Source organism: Ambystoma mexicanum, chromosome 2q, assembly GCF_040938575.1.
Source record: "Ambystoma mexicanum isolate Mex_15411 chromosome 2q, UKY_AmexF1_1, whole genome shotgun sequence".
Lineage (NCBI taxonomy): Eukaryota > Metazoa > Chordata > Amphibia > Caudata > Ambystomatidae > Ambystoma > Ambystoma mexicanum.
In genome coordinates this window covers 2,710,547-2,738,418 of record NC_090924.1, presented here as the reverse complement: position 1 = coordinate 2,738,418, position 27,872 = coordinate 2,710,547, and positions in this window count along the sequence as shown.

Below are 27,872 nucleotides of genomic sequence, written 5' to 3'. Positions count from 1 at the left end.
AGCTTACAGTGCCCTCTTGTGTCGTGTTGCACTAAAGCTGCGACACGATAAAAGAAACTACGGGAAACCACGTTCCCCGGTACTGACTGTCTTAAGGGCATGTCAGTTTCCCCGTAAGAAAGGAGCGAAAGCCCAGAGAAGTGCGGCAGAAGGCTGTACTTCTCTGGCAAAGTCAATAACAAGGTTAAAAACAATAGCAAAAAGTTTAGGGGTTGCCACATGGAAGGAAAATTCCCTACAATTACGAAATCTTTCCTAACACTCGCCCCTCCCAGACTATGGACAGGGGGAACTAATCCACCCCTGGATGAGTCTCTTGTTCAGGTCGGTTAAACATTCTGGACAACCCATCAGCATTGCTATGTTGGACACCTGGCCTATGCTCAATAGTGAAGTCGAAGCCTTGAAGACTTATGGACCACCTAAGCAACTTTGGATTCTCCCCCTTCATGTTCATTAGCCACTTTAACGGCTTATGGTCAGTCTGCACAGTGAAGTGGGTCCCATAGAGGTAGGGCCTCAGCTTCCTTAGGGCCCACACAACAGAGAAACATTCTTTCTCTACCGTGGACCACCTGAGCTCTCTGTCCTTAAGCTGGCGACTAATAAAACCGATAGGGTGTTCCTTACCCTTCTCATCTACTTGTGATAGTACAGCTCCTATCCCAGTGTCAGAGGCATCCGTCTGCACGATAAAAGGTCTTTGATAATCAGGGGCCCTTAGCACAGGCGCCTGGCACAAGGAGTCTTTTAAGCCATTGAAGGCCTTCTCACACTCGTCGGTCCAAGTTACCTTCTTGGGTTTCTTCGGAGTTGTGAGGGCAGTCAGAGGAGCAGCTATGGTACCATAGTCTGCCACAAAATTGCGGTAATACCCCGTGAGTCCTAAAAAGGCTCTCACTTGGGTTTGCGTAGTGGGGGTAGGCCAGTCTTGTACTGCTTGTACTTTACTGGGTAGAGGCTGTATCCTCCCTCCACCTACTTCATGTCCAAGGTAAACCACTGAGCCTTGTCCAATCTGGCACTTACTAGCCTTTATGGTCAAGTGGGCTTTCTGAAGAGCCTGGAGCACAATCCCGAGGTGTTTCACATGGTCTTCCCAGGTGGCACTGAAAACTGCTATATCGTCCAGATATGCAAGACAGAATTCGTCCAACCCATTCAACACATGATTCACAAGCCTCTGGAAAGTGGCAGGTGCATTCTTCAACCCGAACGGCATTACCCGGAATTGGTAAAGGCCGTCTGGTGTAGAAAATGCTGTCTTCTCCCTGGCATGTTCTGCTAACGCTATTTGCCAATAGCCAGCAGTGAGGTCAAACGTGCTGAGGTACTTGGAGGCACCCAAAGTATCCACCAGCTCATCTGTTCGAGGCAAGGGGTGGGCATCTGTCTTGGTGACAGCATTCAGAGCCCTGTAATCCACGCAGAACCTCAATTCAGAAGTGCCTGCCTTTGGAACCAGAACCACAGGACTGGACCAAGGACTACTAGAGGGTTCAATCACCCCAAGGTCTAACATTTTGTTGACCTCGGTCTTAATATAAGACCGTACTTTATCCGACATCCTGTATCCCCTACTTTTGGTAGGTACACTGTCTCCTGTGTCAATGTTATGTTTGCACCAAGGTGTCAAACCAGGGGACTGTGAAAACAGGGGGGAAAACTGCCTAAGCAAACTTTTCACCTCAGCCTGCTGATCAGAAGTCAGGTGAGGGGCCACTCGGACACCCTCAACGGAGCTATCTGAAGGACCGCTCTGGAACAGGTCGGGGAGAGGTTCTGACTCCTCTTCCTCAACGTCTGACGCCAGTAGCAGTGCTGCGATTTCGACTCTTGGGACGAAAGCCTTCAGCCTATTTACGTGGAACACTTTTGGAGCCTGTCCAGGCCTTCCAAGGTCCACTAAATAGTTTACCTCACCCAGGGGCTCCACCACTGTGTAAGGGCCTGACCATTTGTCCTGTAAAGCGCGAGGCCTTATTGGATTCATGATCAGGACTTGCTGACCAGGTGTAAAGTTGATGAGGGAAGCTTTCTGTTCGTACCAATGTTTCACCAGCGCTTGCCCTGCCTTCAATTTATCACTAGCCAAGCCCATCAGAAGTACCATCCGTTTTCTGAGCCCTAGCACATAGTCAACTACATTGGTAGTGACAGGGGGAGTGGGCATCTCCCATCCCTCCTTGACAATGGCTAAGGGTCCCCGTACGGGATGACCGAACAGAAGTTCGAAGGGGCTGAAGCCAACACCCTCCTGTGGTACCTCTCGGTAGGCAAACAGCAAGCATGGTAAAAGAAGATCCCATTTTCTTCTCTGAGGCTCCTCCAGAGCCCCAATCATGCTCTTTAACGTTCTGTTGAAACGTTCCACCAGACCATTGGTCTGGGGGTGGTATGCAGAAGAGAACTTGTAGGTGACCCCACATTCTTTCCACATAGCCTGCATATACTTCGACATAAAGTTGCTGCCACGATCTGACACAACTTCTTTAGGGAAGCCAACCCTAGTAAATATGCCGAGTAAAGCTTTTGCAACTGACTTGGCAGTTACAGTCTTCAATGGGATGGCCTCAGGATACCTGGTTGCATGGTCGACCAGCACCAGGATAAACCTATTGCCCGAGGATGTTTGCGGGTCAAGGGGACCGACGATGTCGATCCCTACCCTTTCAAATGGTACCCCCACAACTGGGAGCGGTACCAACGGAGCTTGGATTGTCGCGCCAACCTTACCAGACAACTGGCAGGAGGCGCAACTCCTGCAGTGACTTTCTACTTGCACCCCCATCTTGGGCCAGTAGAAGTGCATGGATAACCTTTGCTTGGTCCTCTTCATACCAAGGTGACCAGCAAGGGGAACTTCATGCGCCAACTGCAGGAGGAAGGGTCTAACAGCAAGGGGAACCACCAACCTCCTATGGTCTCCTTCTGTAGACTCTGTGGGCTCACTATACAGGAGTCCACCTTCCCAATAAATCCTATGCTTCCCAGGAGGTTCACCCTCAAGCTGGGAGCAGGCCTGTCTCCTTAGGCCTTCCAGAGATGGGCACTCACGTTGGCCTTTACTGAATTCGTCCCTATCAGGACCTCCTTCAACTAACAAGTCTTTTAGTTCAGGATGATCGTTGGGGTCGAATACTTCAGGCATCGCCACCTCCTCGTCAGGCTCGGGCGATTGACCAACTTCCTCCACCGCAGTGGTAGGCGAGCTCGGGGGAATATTCTCTTTCCCCCGTCTTGACTTGTAGACTCCTTTCGCCTTGGGTTGCCCCTTCGGCTGGGGCGGCGTATTGGACTTGGCCAATGCTGCCCGTGCTTGAGACCGTGTGTAGGGTCGTTCGGCAGTGTCTCCTACGAGCCCTAAAGCTCTGAGATCATTACCTAATAAGACCTTTCCCGGGACGTTTCTCTGAATGCTCACTGGAATCCTGACTGCTGTACCATTTAAAGTTAGATTAACAGGGATCACGGGAAACATACGGAGGGGGCCGTCAGCCAACTTAGTGGGCATCAGAGTAGCTCTGGCAACTTCCTCTGAGTCTACCAAGGTAGAATCCACTACAGTTCGACTGCACCCACTATCCCTAAGAGCTGGAGTATCCACTCCATTGATCAGCACACTGTCTTTAAAGTAGTGCTTGGTATTATCCGGAATCCTAGCATACGCCTCTGCGACTTTAGGCTCCCAGGAACCCAGGGACACTAAAACTACCTCGGCCTCTATTCCGCTGGGAAATGAGTCCGAGGAGAAGGATGCTCCTGTAATCTCTTCTTCCTCGTAGGAGGAGAAGGCCAGATTAGCGGAGTGGACCCCCAAAGGTCTAACCTTACACCGGGGATCCCCCTTCACATGGTCAGTTGCTCCACAAGAAAAACAAGCCCCAGTGGGTCTGTTTACGTAGGGAGGCTTATTGTAACCAGAGTTCTGTTTCGGAGGCGCACCTCCACTACCCTGTGAGTTCTCTTGTGTCTTACCCTTGTTTTTCTTTTTGTGGCCCTTTTGGGAAGAAGATTTAGCAGATTCCCCACCCTCCATATCTTTGGACTTTTTCCCCTCCTCCTGCTTACCAGGATGAGTTTTGTCCTTATGGGACACTCGATGTGACACCCATAAGTCTGCTGCAATGGCCAGCTTCTTAGGATCTATCTCCTTCGAATCGGCCAAATGCTGCTTAAGCTCCGGGGAAGAAGAAGCAAAAATGTGTTCCAGCATGACAAGATTTATCATGCCGTCGAAGGTAGAAACCTTATAGCCTTCGACCCAGCCAGTTAAGTTTTTCAAAGATTCAGCGACATAAGATACCCAAGTACCACCTTCCTTTTTCTTATACTCTCGAAAACGCTTTAAATATTGGGCCGGAGTCTTCCCAAACTTTAAAATGAGAGTCTGCTTTAACATTGCGAAATCAGCCCGCTCAGCCTTCGACATTTCCATAATGGCACTACAGCCAGAATGGGGCAGTCTACTGAGCAACCACGCAATCTTATCAGCACTGTCAACTTTTTGAACCTCGCATGCATACTCCAACGCATTCAGCCAGTCCATAATGTCATTCCTTTCTTCATACACACTGAGCAGATCTTTTGGAAACCGTGGATGAGAGGAAGCCCCAGAACCATGTCCAGGACCCTTGGATCCATTTGCAACCTGAAGCTTGGCCAGTTCCAACTGGTGATCCCTGTCTTTTTGTTTTTCTGCCTGTTCGATTTTTAGTTTGGCTATGCTGAATTCAAGCTCCTGCTGCCTAAACCGCAGCTCTTGCTTCTTGAATTCAAGCATAGCCTCCCCATCAGCACTGGCAGAGGAAACATTAGACATTACATCCTCCCTGTCCTCGTGGTCGTGATGGATCAGTGCAGCGGCAGAACCGTCGGTTCTGCCAGTGAGAGCAGCCCCACCACCTTCCGCACTGTCCTCAGAAGTAATAGCGTCAAGCTGCGCTTCTTGCCACGCCACGATTCTTTGGATCATTTCCAATTTCGTGCCTTGAGAGGAAACACCTCTCTCCGCACACATCTTTTTCAGCGTTTCTGATTTGGAAGTATTTAAAGTTAACAACGTACTTGTTTCCATACTGTTTGATAGGACTATGGCCTTTTTAAAGTTATACTATAACAATTCACTACGTGTACTGTTTGGAATAACCTGAAATGCCTTAGTTCGAGCGCAACACTGGATACCTTCAGTCGTATCCCAACGCTGTACACCAATTTGTTAAGACGGATTTCTGAACTCTGTCCTGGTGGCGCAGAAGTTCAGAAGGCCAACCTAATTACTTGGAACAGGGTAACCTCTGGACAAGCCAGACCAATCAAGGTAGCGATCGCGGCGGTCAAGACTAGGTCTCAAGAGGGGTGAGGGTGACTGAAAGCCCGCAGTGAGCACACAAAGCAAGAGCGCTGACAAACTACTCCAAACAGTTGTTATATCAAAAATAGATACACATTTATTTTAAGGCCTTTAAAATAATGACCGTAGCGAGAAAATCACAATATCACAATATTAAACCAACACATACCATATCAACACAATATATATACAAATACACAGTCGCAAGCGTTTAAAGCACGAAATATGTAGTCCACCTGCCAGGGAAGGAAAACAGGCAGTGCGATAATGCTTTCGACTCAGTTCGCCTTCATAGGCACCTAACTAGATGGAAGTCCGAGCCCTGCGAAGAGTGGAGCCTTGTGCTCAAAGTACCTGCCACGCCGGTGCCGACGGGCACAAGGGGAAGCTCTTTGGAGGAAGTCAGGCGGTTCACGTTAGTGCACAGCAGAAGAAGAACAGGTTCCGCAGCTCAAGCGCAGCCTCCACAGCGGGCAGAAGCAGAGCGCGAGCGCGGCAAAAGGGTGCTGTTTTTACACAGCAGGGAAAAGCAATGGGATACTGCAGGAGGGCGACCAGATCCTAGATATACTACTCACCGGTCCCCGAAGCAAGCAGACCCAGGCTTCTCCACGATAGTTTCAGCAGCTGGCAGGTTCAGAAGAGCAGGGAACGCTTTGTAGTCGTGTAGAGCAAAAAGACGTCCCAATCGACGAAACCGGCACAGTTTTGTTGCCGCACAGGACAACGGAGCGGCCGTGCGTATTCGAGCCAAATGAACCCTCCTCCCTTCAGACCTGGGGACGCCAAGCGTACGAAGCGTGGGAGAGGGACAAGGACTCGCAATACAACACAACCTGGCGGCGGTTGCAGAGCCAAACTCCTTGGTAAGCTGGTCAGTCAACTGGATGGCCCAGAGACGCTTCCGAAGGCTTACTTGGCAGGAGATGGTTGAAGATGCCGGGAATAGCTGTTCCTGCTATTCCAAAGGTCGAAGCACCAGTACAGGCCTTCTGGTTCGATCAAAGGAGGACAGGGGCTCTCCGGACGACAGCAGTGCAAAGGAGGATTCCTTCAGCGGGTCACCAGCGATTCCTCGGTCCAGCCTCGTAGTTGCAGGATACTTGGCTCCTGTATTCCTTCGTTCGTGAGAACTCAGGAGATCGACATGGTAGTGGTGTTTCCAGCCCCCTCTTATCCACGGTTCCCTTCGCGCCAAAACGGAGGGGAGCCAATGGGAGATCCGCTCATCAAAACACATACCATACGTGGACCAATCACGGACCACGGTGGTCCCAGGCATTCACACCACCCTAGACTCTCTGGCACCCAGGATGTGTATTGGGACCAGACATCCCAGCCCACACCCTGGAGGCACACAAACGACATGTAGAAGCCCGCGAAAGCAACCACGTTTCGCGGGAAAGTACATGCCCAAATAAGGAAGGCCCCGGGTCGCCGGACCTGGGGAAGGTGAAGGGAGCAAGACGGACAGTGGACAGGACAAAGGAGCCTCGCGGCCTGGCCATTTTGGGAGCCAGGCCACCATTTTGGGTTCAGTGCAAAAACGTGCTCAGAACGCCAAAAGGAGCTCAAAATAAACAAAACGATCGCTGCCACCATTCCAGTCCCTGAATGACTTGCACCGATCAAATACCATCCTAAAAGAGTATCTAGGGCCTGTAGAAGGCTAGAGACCCAAGAGAGCTGTAACTTAGCTTACAGTGCCCTCTTGTGTCGTGTTGCACTAAAGCTGCGACACGATAAAAGAAACTACGGGAAACCACGTTCCCCGGTACTGACTGTCTTAAGGGCATGTCAGTTTCCCCGTAAGAAAGGAGCGAAAGCCCAGAGAAGTGCGGCAGAAGGCTGTACTTCTCTGGCAAAGTCAATAACAAGGTTAAAAACAATAGCAAAAAGTTTAGGGGTTGCCACATGGAAGGAAGATTCCCTACAATTACGAAATCTTTCCTAACAACATCTCATGCTATAGGAAGAGTCTCAGGTTTGGAATGGGAAGGAGTTCGATATCACATCTCATGTTATAGGAAGGGTCTCAGGTTTGATATTGGAAGCATTGAGATATCGCATCTCATGCTATAGCAAGGGTCTCAGGATTGGAATGGGAAGGAGTTGGATATCACATCTCATGCTACAGGAAGTGGCACAGGTTTGGAATGGGAAGGAGTTGGATATCACATCTCATGCTATCGCAAGGGCCTGAGGTTTGATTTTAGAAGCATTGAGATATCATATCTCATGCTATAGGAAGAGTCTCAGGTTTGGAATGGGAAGCAGTTGGATATCACATCTCATGTTATAGGAAGGGTCTCAGGATTGGTATTAGAAGCATTGAGATATCACATCTCATGCTATAGGAAGGGTGTCAGGTTTGGAATGGGAAGGAGCTGGATATCACATCTCATGTTATAGGAAGAATCTCAGGTTTGGTATTAGAAGCATTGAGTTATCACCTCTCATGCTATAGGAAGGGTTTCAGGTTTGGTATTAGAAGCATTGAGATATCACATCTCATACTATAGGAAGGGTCTCAGGTTTGGAATGGGAAGGAGTTGGATATCACATCTCATGTTATTGGAAGGATCTCAGGTTTGGTATTAGAAGCATTGAGATATCACATCTCATGCTATAGGAAGGGTCTCAGGATTGGAATGGGAAGGAGTTGGCTATCACATCTCATGCTATAGGAAGGGTCTCATGTTTGGTATTAGAAGCATTGAGATATCACATCTCATGCTATCGAAAGGGTCTCAGAATTGGAATGGGAAGGAGTTAGATATCACATCTCATGCTATAGGAAGGGTCTCAGGTTTGGAATGGGAAGGAGTTGTATATCACATCTCATGCTATGGGAAGGGTCTCAGGTTTAATTTTAGAAGCATTGAGATATCACATCTCATGCTATAGGAAGAGTCTCAGGTTTGGAATGGGAATTAGATTGATATCACATCTCATGTTATAGGAAGGGTCTCAGGTTTGGTATTAGAAGCATTGAAATATCACATCTCATGCTATAGGAAGGGTCTCAGGATTGGAATGGGAAGAAGTTGGATATCACATCTCATGCTACAGGAAGTGTCACAGGTTTGGAATGGGAAGGAGTTGGATATCACATCTCATGCTTTGGCAAGGGCCTCAGGTTTGGTATTAGAAGCATTGAGATATCACATCTGATGCTATGGGAAGGGACTCCGGATTGGAATGGGAAGGAGTTCGATATCACATCTCATGCTATAGGAAGGGTCTCAGGATTGGAATGGGAAGGAGTTGGATATCACATCCCATGCTATAGGAAGGGTTTCAGGGTTGGTATTATAAGCATTGAGATATAACATCTCATGCTATAGGAAGGGTCTCAGGACTGGAATGGAAAGGAGTTAGATATCACATCTAATGCTATAGGAAGGGTCTCAGGTTTGGTAGAAGCATTGAGATATCACATCTCATGCTATAGGAAGGGTCTCAGGTTTGGAATGGGAAGGAGTTGGATATCACATCTCATGTTATAGGAAGGGTCTGAGGTTTGGTATTAGAAGCATTGAGATATCACATCTCATGCTATAGGAAGGGTCTCAGGTTTGGAATGGGAAGGAGTTGGATATCGTATCTCATGCTATGGGAAGGGCCTCAAGTTTGGTATTAGAAGCATTTAGATATCACATCTAATGCTATAGGAAGGGTCTCAGGATTGGAATGGGAAGGAGCTGGATATCTCATCTCTTGCTATAGGAAGGGTCTCCGGTTTGGAATGAGAAGGAGTTGGATATCACATCTCATGCTATAGGAAGGGTCTCAGGTTTGGAATGAGAAGGAGTTGGATATCACATCTCATGCTATGGGAAGGGTCTCAGGTTTGGTATTAGAAGCATTGAGATATCACATCTCATGCTATCAGAAGGGTCTCAGGATTGGAATGGGAAGGAGTTGGATATCACATCTCATGCTATAGGAAGGGTCTCAGGTTTGGAATGGGAAGGAGCTGGATATCACATCTCATGTTATAGGAAGAATCTCAGGTTTGGTATTAGAAGCATTGAGTTATCACATCTCATGCTATAGGAAGGGTTTCAGGTTTGGTATTAGAAGCATTGAGATATCACATCTCATGCTACAGGAAGGGTCTCAGGATTGGAATTGGAAGGAGTTAGATATTACATCTAATGCTATAGGAAGGGTCTCAGGTTTGGTAGAAGCATTGAGATATCACATCTCATGTTATTGGAAGGATCTCAGGTTTGGTATTAGAAGCATTGAGATATCACATCTCATGCTATAGGAAGGGTCTCAGGATTGGAATGGGAAGGAGTTGGCTATCACATCTCATGCTATAGGAAGTGTCTCAGGTTTGGTATTAGAGGCATTGAGATATCACATCTCATGCTATCGAAAGGGTCTCAGGATTGGAATGGGAAGGAGTTAGATATCACATCTCATGCTATAGGAAGGGTCTCAGGTTTGGAATGGGAGGGAGTTCTATATCACATCTCATGCTATGGGAAGGGTCTCAGGTTTGATTTTAGAAGCATTGAGATATCATATCTCAAGCTATAGGAAGAGTCTCAGGTTTGGAATGGGAAGGAGTTCTATATCACATCTCATGTTATAGGAAGGGTCTCAGGTTTGGTATTAGAAGCATTGAGCTATCACATCTCATGCTATAGGAAGGGTCTCAGGATTGAAATGGGAAGAAGTTGGATATCACATCTCATGCTACAGGAAGTGTCACAGGTTTGGAATGTGAAGGAGTTGGATATCACATCTTATGCTTTGGCAAGGGCCTCAGGTTTGGTATTAGAAGCATTGAGATATCACATCTGATGCTATGGGAAGGGACTCAGGATTGGAATGGGAAGGAGTTGGATATCACATCTCATGGTACAGGAAGGGTCTCAGGTTTGGTATTAGAAGCATTGAGATATCCCATCTCATGCTACAATAGGAAGGATCTCAGGTTTGGAATGGGAAGGATTTGGATATCACATCTCATGTTAAAGGAAGGGTCTGAGTTTTGGTAGAAGCATTGAGATATCACATCTCATGCTATCGGAAGGGTCTCAGGATTGGAATGAGAAGGAGTTGGATATCACATCTCATGCTATAGGAAGGATCTCAGGTTTGGAATGGGAAGGAGTTGGATATCACATCTCATGGTATAGGAAGGGTCTCAGGTTTGGTATTAGAAGCATGGAGATATCACATATCATGCTATAGGAAGGGTCTCAGGATTGGTATGGGAAGGAGTTGGATATCACATCTCATGCTATAGTAAGGGTCTCAGGTTTGGTAGAAGCATTGAGATATCACATCTCATGCTATAGGAAGAGTCTCAGGTTTGGAATCGGAAGAAGTTGGATGTCACATCCCATGTTATAGGAAGGGTCTCAGGTTTCGTATTAGAAGCATTGAGATATCACATATCATGCTATAGGAAGGGTCTCAGGATTGGAATGGGAAGGAGTTGGATATCACATCTCATGCTACAGGAAGTGTCACAGGTTAGGAACGGGAAGGAGTTGGATATCACATCTCATGCTATGGCAAGGGCCTCAGGTTTTGTATTAGAAGCATTGAGATATCACATCTGATGCTATAGGAAGGGACTCAGGATTGGAATGGGAAGGAGTTGGATACTACATCTCATACTATAGGAAGAGTCTCAGGATTGGAATGGGAAGGAGTAGGATATCACATCTCATGCTATGGGAAGGTTCTAAGGTTTGATTTTAGAAGCATTGAGATATCACATCTCATGCTATAGGAAGAGTCTCAGGTTTGGAATGGGAAGGAGTTCGATATCACATCTCATGTTATAGGAAGGGTCTCAGGATTGGTATTAGAAGCATTGAGATATCACATCTCATGCTATAGGAAGGGTTTCAGGTTTGGAATGGGAAGGAGCTGGATATCACATCTCATGTTATAGGAAGAACCTCAGGTTTGGTATTAGAAGCATTGAGTTATCACATCTCATGCTATAGGAAGGGTTTCAGGTTTGGTATTAGAAGCATTGAGATATCACATCTCATGCTATAGGAAGGGTCTCAGGATTGGAATTGGAAAGAGTTAGATATTACATCTAATGCTATAGGAAGGGTCTCAGGTTTGGTAGAAGCATTGAGATATCACATCTCATACTATAGGAAGGGTCTCAGGTTTGGAATGGGAAGGAGTTGGATATCACATCTCATGTTATTGGAAGGATCTCAGGTTTGGTATTAGAAGCATTGAGATATCACATCTCATGCTATAGGAAGGGTCTCAGGATTGGAACGGGAAGGAGTTGGCTATCACATCTCATGCTATAGGAAGGGTCTCATGTTTGGTATTAGAAGCATTGAGATATCACATCTCATGCTATCGAAAGGGTCTCAGGATTGGAATGGGAAGGAGTTAGATATCACATCTCATGCTATAGGAAGGGTCTCAGGTTTGGAATGGGAAGGAGTTGTATATCACATCTTATGCTATGGGAAGGGTCTCAGGTTTAATTTTAGAAGCATTGAGATATCACATCTCATGCTATAGGAAGAGTCTCAGGTTTGGAATGGGAAGTAGATTGATATCACATCTCATGTTATAGGAAGGGTCTCAGGTTTGGTATTAGAAGCATTGAGACATCACATCTCATGCTATAGGAAGGGTCTCAGGATTGGAATGGGAAGAAGTTGGATATCACATCTCATGCTACAGGAAGTGTCACAGGTTTGGAATGGGAAGGAGTTGGATATCACATCTCATGCTTTGGCAAGGGCCTCAGGTTTGGTATTAGAAGCATTGAGATATCACATCTGATGCTATGGGAAGGGACTCAGGATTGGAATGGGAAGGAGTTCGATATCCCATCTCATGCTATAGGAAGGGTCTCAGGATTTGAATGGGAAGGAGTTGGATATCACATCTCATGCTATAGGAAGGGTTTCAGGTTTGGTATTAGAAGCATTGAGATATAACATCTCATGCTATAGGAAGGGTCTCAGGACTGGAATGGAAAGGAGTTAGATATCACATCTAATGCTATAGGAAGGGTCTCAGGTTTGGTAGAAGCATTGAGATATCACATCTCATGCTATAGGAAGGGTCTCAGGTTTGGAATGGGAAGGAGTTGGATATCACATCTCATGTTATAGGAAGGGTCTGAGGTTTGGTATTAGAAGCATTGAGATATCACATCTCATGCTATAGGAAGGGTCTCAGGTTTGGAATGGGAAGGAGTTGGATATCACATCTCATGCTATGGGAAGGGCCTCAAGTTTGGTATTAGAAGCATTGCGATATCACATCTAATGCTATAGAAAGGGTCTCAGGATTGGAATGGGAAGGAGCTGGATATCGCATCTCATGCTATAGGAAGGGTCTCCGGTTTGGTATTAGAAGCATTGAGATATCACATCTGATGCTGTAGGAAGGGACTCAGGATGGGAATGTGAAGGAGTTGGATATCACATCTCATGCTATAGGAAGGGTCTCAGGTTTGGAATGAGAAGAAGTTGGATATCACATTTCATGTTATAGTAAGGATCTCAGGTTTGGAATGAGAAGGAGTTGGATATCACATCTCATGCTATAGGAAGGGTCTCAGGTTTGAATTTAGAAGCATTGAGATATCACATCTTATGCTATCGGAAGGGTCTCAGGTTTGGAATGTGAAGGAGTTGGATATCACATCTCATGCTATAGGAAGGGTCTCAGGTTTGGAATGGGAAGGAGTTGGATATCACATCTCATGTTATATTAAGGGTCTCAGGTTTGGTATTAGGCGCATTGACATATCACATCTCATGCAATCGGAAGGGTCTCCGGTTTGGTATTAGAAGCATTGAGATATCACATCTTATGCTATCCGAAGGGTCTCAGGTTTGGAATGTGAAGGAGTTGGATATCACATCTCATGCTATAGGAAGGGTCTTAAGTTTGGAATGGGAAGGAATTGGATATCACATCTCATGTTATATTAAGGGTCTCAGGTTTGGTATTAGGCGCATTGAGATATCACATCTCATGCTATCGGAAGGGTCCCAGGATTGGAATGGGAAGGAGTTGGATATCACATCTCCTGCTATAGGAAGGATCTCAGGTTTGGAATGGGAAGGAGTTGGATATCACATCTCATGGTACAGGAAGGGTCTCAGGTTTGGTATTAGAAGCATTGAGATATCACATCTCATGCTATAGGAAGGGTCTCAGGTTTGGAATCAGAAGAAGTTGGATGTCACATCTCATGTTATAGGAAGGGTCTCAGGTTTGGTATTAGAAGCATTGAGATATCACATCTCATGCTATAGGAAGGATCTCAGGATTGGAATGGGAAGGAGTTGGATATCACATCTCATGCTACAGGAAGTGTCACAGGTTTGGAATGGGAAGGAGTTGGACATCACATTTCATGTTATAGGAAGGGTCTGAGGTTTGGTATTAGAAGCATTGAGATATCAATTCTCATGCTATAGGAAGGCTCTCAGGTTTGGAATGGGAAGGAGTTGGATATCACATCTCATGTTATAGTAAGGGTCTCAGGTTTGTTATTAGACGCATTGATATATCACATCTCATGCTATAGGAAGGGTCTCAGGTTTGGAATGGGAAGGAGTTGGATATCACATCTCATGCTATGGGAAGGGCCTCAGGTTTGGTATTAGAAGCATTGAGATATCACATCTCATGCTATAGGAAGGGTCTCAGGATTGGAATGGGAAGGAGCTGGATATCTCATCTCATGCTATAGGAAGGGTCTCCGGTTTGGTATTAGAAGCATTGAGATATCACATCTGATGCTGTAGGAAGGGACTCAGGATGGGAATGTGAAGGAGTTGGATATCACATCTCATGCTATAGGAAGGGTCTCAGGTTTGGAATGGGAAGGAGCTGGATATCACATCTCATGTTATAGGAAGAATCTCAGGTTTCGTATTAGAAGCATTGAGTTATCACATCTCATGCTATAGGAAGGGTTTCAGGATTGGAATTGGAAGGAGTTAGATATTACATCTAATGCTATAGGAAGGGTCTCAGGTTTGGTAGAAGCATTGAGATATCACATCTCATGCTATAGGAAGGGTCTCAGGTTTGGAATGGGAAGGAGTTGGATATCACATCTCATGTTATTGGAAGGATCTCAGGTTTGGTATTAGAAGCATTGAGATATCACATCTCATGCTATATGAAGGGTCTCAGGATTGGAATGGGAAGGAGTTGGCTATCACATCTCATGCTATAGGAAGGGTCTCAGGTTTGGTATTAGAAGCATTGAGATATCACATCTCATGCTATCGAAAGGGTCTCAGGATTGGAATGGGAAGGAGTTAGATATCACATCTCATGCTATAGGAAGGGTCTCAGGTTTGGAATGGGAAGGAGTTGTATATCACATCTCATGCTATGGGAAGGGTCTCAGGTTTGATTTTAGAAGCATTGAGATATCATATCTCAAGCTATAGGAAGAGTCTCAGGTTTGGAATGGGAAGTAGATTGATATCACATCTCATGTTATAGGAAGGGTCTCAGGTTTGGTATTAGAAGCATTGAGCTATCACATCTCATGCCATAGGAAGGGTCTCAGGATTGGAATGGGAAGAAGTTGGATATCACATCTCATGCTACAGGAAGTGTCACAGGTTTGGAATGTGAAGGAGTTGGATATCACATCTTATGCTTTGGCAAGGGCCTCAGGTTTGGTATTAGAAGCATTGAGATATCACATCTGATGCTATAGGAAGGGACTCAGGATTGGAATGGGAAGGAGTTGGATATCACATCTCATGGTACAGGAAGGATCTCACGTTTGGTATTAGAAGCATTGAGATATCCCATCTCATGCTATAATAGGAAGGATCTCAGGTTTGGAATGGGAAGGATTTGGATATCACATCTCATGTTATAGGAAGGGTCTGAGTTTTGGTAGAAGCATTGAGATATCACATCTCATGCTATCGGAAGGGTCTCACGATTGGAATGAGAAGGAGTTGGATATCACATCTCATGCTATAGGAAGGATCTCAGGTTTGGAATGGGAAGGAGTTGGATATCACATCTCATGGTATAGTAAGGGTCTCAGGTTTGGTATTAGAAGCATGGAGATATCACATCTCATGCTATAGGAAGGCTCTCAGGTTTGGAATCGGAAGAAGTTGGATGTCACATCTCATGTTATAGGAAGGGTCTCAGGTTTCGTATTAGAAGCATTGAGATATCACATATCATGCTATAGGAAGGGTCTCAGGATTGGAATGGGAAGGAGTTGGATATCACATCTCATGCTACAGGAAGTGTCACAGGTTTGGAATGGGAAGGAGTTGGATATCACATCTCATGCTATGGCAAGGGCCTCAGGTTTTGTATTAGAAGCATTGAGATATCACATCTGATGCTATAGGAAGGGACTCAGGATTGGAATGGGAAGGAGTTGGATATTACATCTCATGCTATAGGAAGAGTCTCAGGATTGGAATGGGAAGAAGTAGGATATCACATCTCATGCTATGGGAAGGTTCTCAGGTTTGATTTTAGAAGCATTGAGATATCACATTTCATGCTATAGGAAGAGTCTCAGGTTTGGAATGGGAAGGAGTTCGATATCACATCTCATGTTATAGGAAGGGTCTCAGGTTTGATATTGGAAGCATTGAGATATCACATCTGATGCTATAGGAAGGGACTCAGGATTGGAATGGGAAGGAGTTGGATATTACATCTCATGCTATAGGAAGAGTCTCAGGATTGGGATGGGAAGGAGTAGGATATCACATCTCATGCTATGGGAAGGTTCTCAGGTTTGATTTTAGAAGCATTGATATATCACATCTCATGCTATAGGATGAGTCTCAGGTTTGGAATGGGAAGCAGTTGGATATCACATCTCATGTTATAGGAAGGGTCTCAGGATTGGCATTAGAAGCATTGAGATATCACATCTCATGCTATAGGAAGGGACTCAGGTTTGGAATGGGAAGGAGCTGGATATCACATCTCATGTTATAGGAAGAATCTCAGGTTTGGTATTATAAGCATTGAGTTATCACATCTCATGCTATAGGAAGGGTTTCAGGTTTGGTATTAGAAGCATTGAGATATCACATCTCATGCTATAGGAAGGGTCTCAGGATTGGAATTGGAAAGAGTTAGATATTAAATCTAATGCTATAGGAAGGGTCTCAGGTTTGGTAGAAGCATTGAGATATCACATCTCATGCTATAGGAAGGGTCTCAGGTTTGGAATGGGAAGGAGTTGGATATCACATCTCATGTTATTGGAAGGATCTCAGGTTTGGTATTAGAAGCATTGAGATATCACATCTCATGCTATAGGAAGGGTCTCAGGATTGGAATGGGAAGGAGTTGGCTATCACATCTCATGCTATAGGAAGGGTCTCGTGTTTGGTATTAGAAGCATTGAGATATCACATCTCATGCTATCGAAAGGGTCTCAGAATTGGAATGGGAAGCAGTTAGATATCACATCTCATGCTATAGGAAGGGTCTCAGGTTTGGAATGGGAAGGAGTTGTATATCACATCTCATGCTATGGGAAGGGTCTCAGGTTTAATTTTAGAAGCATTGAGATATCACATCTCATGCTATAGGAAGAGTCCCAGGTTTGGAATGGGAAGTAGATTGATATCACATCTCATGTTATAGGAAGGGTCTCAGGTTTGGTATTAGAAGCATTGAAATATCACATCTCATGCTATAGGAAGGGTCTCAGGATTGGAATGGGAAGAAGTTGGATATCACATCTCATGCTACAGGAAGTGTCACAGGTTTGGAATGGGAAGGAGTTGGATATCACATCTCATGCTTTGGCAAGGGCCTCAGGTTTGGTATTAGAAGCATTGAGATATCACATCTGATGCTATGGGAAGGGACTCAGGATTGGAATGGGAAGGAGTTCGATATCACATCTCATGCTATAGGAAGGGTCTCAGGATTGGAATGGGAAGGAGTTGGATATCACATCCCATGCTATAGGAAGGGTTTCAGGTTTGGTATTATAAGCATTGAGATATAAAATCTCATGCTATAGGAAGGGTCTCAGGACTGGAATGGAAAGGAGTTAGATATCACATCTAATGCTATAGGAAGGGTCTCAGGTTTGGTAGAAGCATTGAGATATCACATCTCATGCTATAGGAAGGGTCTCAGGTTTGGAATGGGAAGGAGTTGGATATCACATCTCATGTTATAGGAAGGGTCTGAGGTTTGGTATTAGAAGCATTGAGATATCACATCTCATGCTATAGGAAGGGTCTCAGGTTTGGAATGGGAAGGAGTTGGATATCGTATCTCATGCTATGGGAAGGGCCTCAAGTTTGGTATTAGAAGCATTTAGATATCACATCTAATGCTATAGGAAGGGTCTCAGGATTGGAATGGGAAGGAGCTGGATATCTCATCTCTTGCTATAGGAAGGGTCTCCGGTTTGGAATGAGAAGGAGTTGGATATCACATCTCATGCTATAGGAAGGGTCTCAGGTTTAGAATGAGAAGGAGTTGGATATCACATCTCATGCTATAGGAAGGGTCTCAGGTTTGAATTTAGAAGCATTGAGATATCACATCTTATGCTATCGGAAGGGTCTCAGGATTGGAATTGGAAAGAGTTAGATATTAAATCTAATGCTATAGGAAGGGTCTCAGGTTTGGTAGAAGCATTGAGATATCACATCTCATGCTATAGGAAGGGTCTCAGGTTTGGAATCGGAAGAAGTTGGATGTCACATCTCATGTTAAAGGAAGGGTCTCAGGTTTCGTATTAGAAGCATTGAGATATCACATATCATGCTATAGGAAGGGTCTCAGGATTGGAATGGGAAGGAGTTGGATATCACATCTCATGCTACAGGAAGTGTCACAGGTTTGGAATGGGAAGGAGTTGGATATCACATCTCATGCTATGGCAAGGGCCTCAGGTTTTGTATTAGAAGCATTGAGATATCACATCTGATGCTATAGGAAGGGACTCAGGATTGGAATGGGAAGGAGTTGGATATTACATCTCATGCTATAGGAAGAGTCTCAGGATTGGAATGGGAAGAAGTAGGATATCACATCTCATGCTATGGGAAGGTTCTCAGGTTTGATTTTAGAAGCATTGAGATATCACATCTCATGCTATAGGAAGAGTCTCAGTTTTGGAATGGGAAGGAGTTCGATATCACATCTCATGTTATAGGAAGGGTCTCAGGTTTGATATTGGAAGCATTGAGATATCACATCTGATGCTATAGGAAGGGACTCAGGTTTGGAATGGGAAGGAGTTGGATATTACATCTCATGCTATAGGAAGAGTCTCAGGATTGGGATGGGAAGGAGTAGGATATCACATCTCATGCTATGGGAAGGTTCTCAGGTTTGATTTTAGAAGCATTGATATATCACATCTCATGCTATAGGATGAGTCTCAGGTTTGGAATGGGAAGGAGTTCGATATCACATCTCATGCTATGGGAAGGTTCTCAGGTTTGATTTTAGAAGCATTGAGATATCATATCTCATGCTATAGGAAGAGTCTCAGGTTTGGAATGGGAAGCAGTTGGATATCACATCTCATGTTATAGGAAGGGTCTCAGGATTGGCATTAGAAGCATTGAGATATCACATCTCATGCTATAGGAAGGGTCTCAGGTTTGGAATGGGAAGGAGCTGGATATCACATCTCATGTTATAGGAAGAATCTCAGGTTTGGTATTATAAGCATTGAGTTATCACATCTCATGCTATAGGAAGGGTTTCAGGTTTGGTATTAGAAGCATTGAGATATCACATCTCATGCTATAGGAAGGGTCTCAGGATTGGAATTGGAAAGAGTTAGAAATTAAATCTAATGCTGTAGGAAGGGTCTCAGGTTTGGTAGAAGCATTGAGATATCACATCTCATGCTATAGGAAGGGTCTCAGGTTTGGAATGGGAAGGAGTTGGATATCACATCTCATGTTATTGGAAGGATCTCAGGTTTGGTATTAGAAGCATTGAGATATCACATCTCATGCTATAGGAAGGGTCTCAGGATTGGAATGGGAAGGAGTTGGCTATCACATCTCATGCTATAGGAAGGGTCTCGTGTTTGGTATTAGAAGCATTGAGATATCACATCTCATGCTATCGAAAGGGTCTCAGAATTGGAATGGGAAGGAGTTAGATATCACATCTCATGCTATAGGAAGGGTCTCAGGTTTGGAATGGGAAGGAGTTGTATATCACATCTCATGCTATGGGAAGGGTCTCAGGTTTAATTTTAGAAGCATTGAGATATCACATCTCATGCTATAGGAAGAGTCTCAGGTTTGGAATGGGAAGTAGATTGATATCACATCTCATGTTATAGGAAGGGTCTCAGGTTTGGTATTAGAAGCATTGAAATATCACATCTCATGCTATAGGAAGGGTCTCAGGATTGGAATGGGAAAAAGTTGGATATCACATCTCATGCTACAGGAAGTGTCACAGGTTTGGAATGGGAAGGAGTTGGATATCACATCTCATGCTTTGGCAAGGGCCTCAGGTTTGGTATTAGAAGCATTGAGATATCACATCTGATGCTATGGGAAGGGACTCAGGATTGGAATGGGAAGGAGTTCAATATCACATCTCATGCTATAGGAAGGGTCTCAGGATTGGAATGGGAAGGAGTTGGATATCACATCCCATGCTATAGGAAGGGTTTCAGGTTTGGTATTATAAGCATTGAGATATAAAATCTAATGCTATAGGAAGGGTCTCAGGACTGGAATGGAAAGGAGTTAGATATCACATCTAATGCTATAGGAAGGGTCTCAGGTTTGGTAGAAGCATTGAGATATCACATCTCATGCTATAGGAAGGGTCTCAGGTTTGGAATGGGAAGGAGTTGGATATCACATCTCATGTTATAGGAAGGGTCTGAGGTTTGGTATTAGAAGCATTGAGATATCACATCTCATGCTATAGGAAGGGTCTCAGGTTTGGAATGGGAAGGAGTTGGATATCGTATCTCATGCTATGGGAAGGGCCTCAAGTTTGGTATTAGAAGCATTTAGATATCACATCTAATGCTATAGGAAGGGTCTCAGGATTGGAATGGGAAGGAGCTGGATATCTCATCTCTTGCTATAGGAAGGGTCTCCGGTTTGGAATGAGAAGGAGTTGGATATCACATCTCATGCTATAGGAAGGGTCTCAGGTTTAGAATGAGAAGGAGTTGGATATCACATCTCATGCTATAGGAAGGGTCTCAGGTTTGAATTTAGAAGCATTGAGATATCACATCTTATGCTATCGGAAGGGTCTCAGGTTTGGTATTAGAAGCATTGAGATATCACATCTCATGCTATCAGAAGGGTCTCAGGATTGGAATGGGAAGGAGTTGGATATCACATCTCATGCTATAGGAAGGGTCTCAGGTTTGGAATGGAAAGGAGCTGGATATCACATCTCATGTTATAGGAAGAATCTCAGGTTTGGTATTAGAAGCATTGAGTTATCACATCTCATGCTATAGGAAGGGTTTCAGGTTTGGTATTAGAAGCATTGAGATATCACATCTCATGCTATAGGAAGGGTCTCAGGATTGGAATTGGAAGGAGTTAGATATTACATCTAATGCTATAGGAAGGGTCTCAGGTTTGGTAGAAGCATTGAGATATCACATCTCATGTTATTGGAAGGATCTCAGGTTTGGTATTAGAAGCATTGAGATATCACATCTCATGCTATAGGAAGGGTCTCAGGATTGGAATGGGAAGGAGTTGGCTATCACATCTCATGCTATAGGAAGTGTCTCTGGTTTGGTATTAGAGGCATTGAGATATCACATCTCATGCTATCGAAAGGGTCTCAGGATTGCAATGGGAAGGAGTTAGATATCACATCTCATGCTATAGGAAGGGTCTCAGGTTTGGAATGGGAAGGAGTTCTATATCACATCTCATGCTATGGGAAGGGTCTCAGGTTTGATTTTAGAAGCATTGAGAAATCATATCTCAAGCTATAGGAAGAGTCTCAGGTTTGGAATGGGAAGGAGTTCTATATCACATCTCATGTTATAGGAAGGGTCTCAGGTTTGGTATTAGAAGCATTGAGCTATCACATCTCATGCTATAGGAAGGGTCTCAGGATTGGAATGGGAAGAAGTTGGATATCACATCTCATGCTACAGGAAGTGTCACAGGTTTGGAATGTGAAGGAGTTGGATATCACATCTTATGCTTTGGCAAGGGCCCCAGGTTTGGTATTATAAGCATTGAGATATCACATCTGATGCTATGGGAAGGGACTCAGGATTGGAATGAGAAGGAGTTGGATATCACATCTCATGCTATAGGAAGGATCTCAGGTTTGGAATGGGAAGGATTTGGATATCACATCTCATGTTAAAGGAAGGGTCTGAGTTTTGGTAGAAGCATTGAGATATCACATCTCATGCTATCGGAAGGGTCTCAGGATTGGAATGAGAAGGAGTTGGATATCACATCTCATGCTATAGGAAGGATCTCAGGTTTGGAATGGGAAGGAGTTGGATATCACATCTCATGGTATAGGAAGGGTCTCAGGTTTGGTATTAGAAGCATGGAGATATCACATCTCATGCTATAGGAAGAGTCTCAGGTTTGAAATCGGAAGAAGTTGGATGTCACATCTCATGTTATAGGAAGGGTCTCAGGTTTCGTATTAGAAGCATTGAGATATCACATATCATGCTATAGGAAGGGTCTCAGGATTGGAATGGGAAGGAGTTGGATACTACATCTCATACTATAGGAAGAGTCTCAGGATTGGAATGGGAAGGAGTAGGATATCACATCTCATGCTATGGGAAGGTTCTAAGGTTTGATTTTAGAAGCATTGAGATATCACATCTCATGCTATAGGAAGAGTCTCAGGTTTGGAATGGGAAGGAGTTCGATATCACGTCTCATGTTATAGGAAGGGTCTCAGGATTGGTATTAGAAGCATTGAGATATCACATCTCATGCTATAGGAAGGGTTTCTGGTTTGGAATGGGAAGGAGCTGGATATCACATCTCATGTTATAGGAAGAATTTCAGGTTTGGTATTAGAAGCATTGAGTTATCACATCTCATGCTATAGGAAGGGTTTCAGGTTTGGTATTAGAAGCATTGAGATATCACATCTCATGCTATAGGAAGGGTCTCAGGATTGGAATTGGAAAGAGTTAGATATTACATCTAATGCTATAGGAAGGGTCTCAGGTTTGGTAGAAGCATTGAGATATCACATCTCATACTATAGGAAGGGTCTCAGGTTTGGAATGGGAAGGACTTGGATATCACATCTCATGTTATTGGAAGGATCTCAGGTTTGGTATTAGAAGCATTGAGATATCACATCTCATGCTATAGGAAGGGTCTCAGGATTGGAATGGGAAGGAGTTGGCTATCACATCTCATGCTATAGGAAGGGTCTCATGTTTGGTATTAGAAGCATTGAGATATCACATCTCATGCTATCGAAAGGGTCTCAGGATTGGAATGGGAAGGAGTTAGATATCACATCACATGCTATAGGAAGGGTCTCAGGTTTGGAATGGGAAGGAGTTGTATATCACATCTTATGCTATGGGAAGGGTCTCAGGTTTAATTTTAGAAGCATTGAGATATCACATCTCATGCTATAGGAAGAGTCTCAGGTTTGGAATGGGAAGTAGATTGATATCACATCTCATGTTATAGGAAGGGTCTCAGGTTTGGTATTAGAAGCATTGAGACATCACATCTCATGCTATAGGAAGGGTCTCAGGATTGGAATGGGAAGAAGTTGGATATCACATCTCATGCTACAGGAAGTGTCACAGGTTTGGAATGGGAAGGAGTTGGATATCACATCTCATGCTTTGGCAAGGGCCTCAGGTTTGGTATTAGAAGCATTGAGATATCACATCTGATGCTATGGGAAGGGACTCAGGATTGGAATGGGAAGGAGTTCGATATCCCATCTCATGCTATAGGAAGGGTCTCAGGATTGGAATGGGAAGGAGTTGGATATCACATCTCATGGTATAGGAAGGGTCTCAGGTTTGGTATTAGAAGCATGGAGATATCACATCTCATGCTATAGGAAGGGTCTCAGGATTGGTATGGGAAGGAGTTGGATATCACATCTCATGCTATAGTAAGGGTCTCAGGTTTGGTAGAAGCATTGAGATATCACATCTCATGCTATAGGAAGGGTCTCAGGTTTGGAATCGGAAGAAGTTGGATGTCACATCTCATGTTATAGGAAGGGTCTCAGGTTTCGTATTAGAAGCATTGAGATATCACATATCATGCTATAGGAAGGGTCTCAGGATTGGAATGGTAAGGAGTTGGATATCACATCTCATGCTACAGGAAGTGTCACAGGTTTGGAATGGGAAGGAGTTGGATATCACATCTCATGCTATGGCAAGGGCCTCAGGTTTTGTATTAGAAGCATTGAGATATCACATCTGATGCTATAGGAAGGGACTCAGGATTGGAATGGGAAGGAGTTGGATATTACATCTCATGCTATAGGAAGAGTCTCAGGATTGGAATGGGAAGAAGTAGGATATCACATCTCATGCTATGGGAAGGTTCTCAGGTTTGATTTTAGAAGCATTGAGATATCACATCTCATGCTATAGGAAGAGTCTCAGGTTTGGAATGGGAAGGAGTTCGATATCACATCTCATGTTATAGGAAGGGTCTCAGGTTTGATATTGGAAGCATTGAGATATCACATCTGATGCTATAGGAAGGGACTCAGGATTGGAATGGGAAGGAGTTGGATATTACATCTCATGCTATAGGAAGTGTCTCAGGATTGGGATGGGAAGGAGTAGGATATCACATCTCATGCTATGGGAAGGTTCTCAGGTTTGATTTCAGAAGCATTGATATATCACATCTCATGCTATTGGATGAGTCTCAGGTTTGGAATGGAAAGGAGTTCGATATCACATCTCATGCTATGGGAAGGTTCTCAGGTTTGATTTTAGAAGCATTGAGATATCATATCTCATGCTATAGGAAGAGTCTCAGGTTTGGAATGGGAAGCAGTTGGATATCACATCTCATGTTATAGGAAGGGTCTCAGGATTGGCATTATAAGCATTGAGATATCACATCTCATGCTATAGGAAGGGTCTCAGGTTTGGAATGGGAAGGAGCTGGATATCACATCTCATGTTATAGGAAGAATCTCAGGTTTGGTATTATAAGCATTGAGTTATCACATCTCATGCTATAGGAAGGGTTTCAGGTTTGGTATTAGAAGCATTGAGATATCACATCTCATGCTATAGGAAGGGTCTCAGGATTGGAATTGGAAAGAGTTAGATATTAAATCTAATGCTATAGGAAGGGTCTCAGGTTTGGTAGAAGCATTGAGATATCACATCTCATGCTATAGGAAGGGTCTCAGGTTTGGAATGGGAAGGAGTTGGATATCACATCTCATGTTATTGGAAGGATCTCAGGTTTGGTATTAGAAGCATTGAGATATCACATCTCATGCTATAGGAAGGGTCTCAGGATTGGAATGGGAAGGAGTTGGCTATCACATCTCATGCTATAGGAAGGGTCTCGTGTTTGGTATTAGAAGCATTGAGATATCACATCTCATGCTATCGAAAGGGTCTCAGAATTGGAATGGGAAGGAGTTAGATATCACATCTCATGCTATAGGAAGGGTCTCAGGTTTGGAATGGGAAGGAGTTGTATATCACATCTCATGCTATGGGAAGGGTCTCAGGTTTAATTTTAGAAGCATTGAGATATCACATCTCATGCTATAGGAAGAGTCTCAGGTTTGGAATGGGAAGTAGATTGATATCACATCTCATGTTATAGGAAGGGTCTCAGGTTTGGTATTAGAAGCATTGAAATATCACATCTCATGCTATAGGAAGGGTCTCAGGATTGGAATGGGAAGAAGTTGGATATCACATCTCATGCTACAGGAAGTGTCACAGGTTTGGAATGGGAAGGAGTTGGATATCACATCTCATGCTTTGGCAAGGGCCTCAGGTTTGGTATTAGAAGCATTGAGATATCACATCTGATGCTATGGGAAGGGACTCAGGATTGGAATGGGAAGGAGTTCGATATCACATCTCATGCTATAGGAAGGGTCTCAGGATTGGAATGGGAAGGAGTTGGATATCACATCCCATGCTATAGGAAGGGTTTCAGGTTTGGTATTATAAGCATTGAGATATAAAATCTCATGCTATAGGAAGGGTCTCAGGACTGGAATGGAAAGGAGTTAGATATCACATCTAATGCTATAGGAAGGGTCTCAGGTTTGGTAGAAGCATTGAGATATCACATCTCATGCTATAGGAAGGGTCTCAGGTTTGGAATGGGAAGGAGTTGGATATCACATCTCATGTTATGGGAAGGGTCTGAGGTTTGGTATCAGAAGCATTGAGATATCACATCTCATGCTATAGGAAGGGTCTCAGGTTTGGAATGGGAAGGAGTTGGATATCGTATCTCATGCTATGGGAAGGGCCTCAAGTTTGGTATTAGAAGCATTTAGATATCACATCTAATGCTATAGGAAGGGTCTCAGGATTGGAATGGGAAGGAGCTGGATATCTCATCTCTTGCTATAGGAAGGGTCTCCGGTTTGGAATGAGAAGGAGTTGGATATCACATCTCATGCTATAGGAAGGGTCTCAGGTTTAGAATGAGAAGGAGTTGGATATCACATCTCATGCTATAGGAAGGGTCTCAGGTTTGAATTTAGAAGCATTGAGATATCACATCTTATGCTATCGGAAGGGTCTCAGGTTTGGTATTAGAAGCATTGAGATATCACATCTCATGCTATCAGAAGGGTCTCAGGATTGGAATGGGAAGGAGTTGGATATCACATCTCATGCTATAGGAAGGGTCTCAGGTTTGGAATGGAAAGGAGCTGGATATCACATCTCATGTTATAGGAAGAATCTCAGGTTTGGTATTAGAAGCATTGAGTTATCACATCTCATGCTATAGGAAGGGTTTCAGGTTTGGTATTAGAAGCATTGAGATATCACATCTCATGCTATAGGAAGGGTCTCAGGATTGGAATTGGAAGGAGTTAGATATTACATCTAATGCTATAGGAAGGGTCTCAGGTTTGGTAGAAGCATTGAGATATCACATCTCATGTTATTGGAAGGATCTCAGGTTTGGTATTAGAAGCATTGAGATATCACATCTCATGCTATAGGAAGGGTCTCAGGATTGGAATGGGAAGGAGTTGGCTATCACATCTCATGATATATGAAGTGTCTCAGGTTTGGTATTAGAGGCATTGAGATATCACATCTCATGCTATCGAAAGGGTCTCAGGATTGGAATGGGAAGGAGTTAGATATCACATCTCATGCTATAGGAAGGGTCTCAGGTTTGGAATGGGAAGGAGTTCTATATCACATCTCATGCTATGGGAAGGGTCTCAGGTTTGATTTTAGAAGCATTGAGATATCATATCTCAAGCTATAGGAAGAGTCTCAGGTTTGGAATGGGAAGGAGTTCTATATCACATCTCATGTTATAGGAAGGGTCTCAGGTTTGGTATTAGAAGCATTGAGCTATCACATCTCATGCTATAGGAAGGGTCTCAGGATTGGAATGGGAAGAAGTTGGATATCACATCTCATGCTACAGGAAGTGTCACAGGTTTGGAATGTGAAGGAGTTGGATATCACATCTTATGCTTTGGCAAGGGCCTCAGGTTTGGTATTAGAAGCATTGAGATATCACATCTGATGCTATGGGAAGGGACTCAGGATTGGAATGAGAAGGAGTTGGATATCACATCTCATGCTATAGGAAGGATCTCAGGTTTGGAATGGGAAGGATTTGGATATCACATCTCATGTTAAAGGAAGGGTCTGAGTTTTGGTAGAAGCATTGAGATATCACATCTCATGCTATCGGAAGGGTCTCAGGATTGGAATGAGAAGGAGTTGGATATCACATCTCATGCTATAGGATGGATCTCAGGTTTGGAATGGGAAGGAGTTGGATATCACATCTCATGGTATAGGAAGGGTCTCAGGTTTGGTATTAGAAGCATGGAGATATCACATCTCATGCTATAGGAAGGGTCTCAGGATTGGTATGGGAAGGAGTTGGATATCACATCTCATGCTATAGTAAGGGTCTCAGGTTTGGTAGAAGCATTGAGATATCACATCTCATGCTATAGGAAGTGTCACAGGTTTGGAACGGGAAGGAGTTGGATATCACATCTCATGCTATGGCAAGGGCCTCAGGTTTTGTATTAGAAGCATTGAGATATCACATCTGATGCTATAGGAAGGGACTCAGGATTGGAATGGGAAGGAGTTGGATACTACATCTCATACTATAGGAAGAGTCTCAGGATTGGAATGGGAAGGAGTAGGATATCACATCTCATGCTATGGGAAGGTTCTAAGGTTTGATTTTAGAAGCATTAAGATATCACATCTCATGCTATAGGAAGAGTCTCAGGTTTGGAATGGGAAGGAGTTCGATATCACATCTCATGTTATAGGAAGAATCTCAGGTTTGGTATTAGAAGCATTGAGTTA